General features: G+C 35.2%; 1 long non-coding RNA gene across 1 annotated transcript in view; it reads right to left on the bottom strand.

The window, feature by feature from the left end:
- Window positions 1–875: 875 nt before the first annotated feature.
- Window positions 876–1757, bottom strand: part of LOC107576128 (uncharacterized) — a 1325-nt gene continuing 443 nt past the window's right edge. Inside the window, exons 2-3 of the long non-coding RNA XR_001608002.1 lie at window positions 1479–1645; window positions 876–906 (exon numbers count right to left, since the gene is read on the bottom strand). This is a non-coding gene — a long non-coding RNA (uncharacterized lncRNA). The remainder of the gene's footprint in view (window positions 907–1478; window positions 1646–1757) is intronic.

Raw genomic sequence — 1757 nt, 5'->3', positions numbered from 1 at the left:
TCATCATTTACTCACCCTCATGTCATTTCAAACCTGTATGACTTACTTTTGTGGAACATAAAAGAAGATAGTTTGAAAATTGTTGGTAACCAGGCTCTTTTGGTTACCAGTTACTTTCATTACATGAACAAAAAATACTGAGATATTTCTCAAATTATGTTTAGTTTATGTTATAGGCTGTTGTAGCCTAAATGTTTATATGTAATACATTTTATGTTGAATTAAATAAAATATTTTTTTCTAAAGCTACTTTTTGTAATGTCTACTTGATACTTTTCTCATTTAATTCAATAATGGCTTTAAATTATGTTTTGTGCGTATTTTCACAGCCAAATTTAATTTGCGATTAACTTGATCATTTAATTAAGACTACACATTTTATTCGACTGACAGCCCTAATTAATACACATATTTTGCATTTAATATATGTATCGTGTGGTAACCGTTTTATGAAAGCAATAAGCCCCATGAAGCCGTGGCTTACATTGAATTTAGAACAGCTAAGGGGGTTTTAGGCCAAACTCTCCAGACACCCACCCTGATAAAAATATCGATCTGACCCTTGGATGGCTTTCCTTCAGGTGTAACCGATACAACCCGAAATTTCACCGTCTGCCCTGGTCGGTAGTTGTTCTTGTCGGTCTGGATAAAGATGGACATGCACTTGGGGCTGAAGACCATCGTGGTGGAGTTGGAAAACACTTGATTAGCTCCAACAAACCCCTTAACATCCAGCTGATATGGATACCAGTAACTCATGTCATCAGAAAAGACCTGTGGAGGGAAAACAACGCACAGTAAACTCTGCAACTCTGTACTAATACAACCATCTGGTTGGAGAAGATCCATTCATGGAAATTACAGTCTTGATACTCACAGGCGGAAGAGCCAGCAGTCTGGTAGAGCCTTTAAAATGAATGCAGAGCAGACATGAATACTTGTTTGAACAGGGTGGAGTTGTATATTATATAATATCATATGTACGTTGTATAGGTTATTCTAATAAGGTCACTTTTCCAGTTAGACCGTGTGATTTTGAATGTTAGACTCTGTTAGACAAACAATGTGTTTAGGATTTAAGAAATTGCATTGCATTGCATCTCGGGCCAAATTAATACATGTTAATAATTGATGAATTTCAGAAACTGCAAGGTGCTTTTTAGAAATAATTTAATACTGATTTTCTGCATATATCGGCTTCTCAATTATTAATTGTCCCGTGCTGAAACATAACTTTACATAAACTAAGAGAAAAAATGTTGAGTTCACTTCTGCTAAATAAAATAATAAGATAAAATAAAAATAAAAATAAACTTAACCCAAGTTTACCAAACAGTATATGTTGGTTTTGTTGCGCTAACATAATAAATGTTTTACATATATGTATAGGAGATATACAAATGTGGGATGAGCCAGATGGTAATTCAATGCAATGCAATAAAATAACACAATAAAAAAGTAAAATGATGGTGATTTACCTGCTGGGATGGTGTTCTCTGTTTGGGCCACACTGCTGTTTCCATGGAGGAGTTCAGCCGTGACTTTGATGGGATAATCTGCCAGAACGCTGACTGATAAAGTGGTCGGAACGCCACAGCGCAGGACTTCAGAGACGGATATGAGATAGGAGGGATTCTGTGCTGGGCTGAAATTAGAAAATGTCTTATTTTTCATAGGATTATAATAGAGACACACTTAAAAGATTCATCAAAGGATCCTGAAAAAAATAATTAAGCAGCACAACTGTTGATAATAAT

Source organism: Sinocyclocheilus grahami, unplaced genomic scaffold (assembly GCF_001515645.1).
Source record: "Sinocyclocheilus grahami isolate Dianchi unplaced genomic scaffold, SAMN03320097.WGS_v1.1 scaffold3246.1, whole genome shotgun sequence".
Classification (NCBI taxonomy): domain Eukaryota; kingdom Metazoa; phylum Chordata; class Actinopteri; order Cypriniformes; family Cyprinidae; genus Sinocyclocheilus; species Sinocyclocheilus grahami.
Note: the sequence above shows the minus strand (reverse complement) of the source record. Positions and strands in the feature narration are given on the sequence as shown.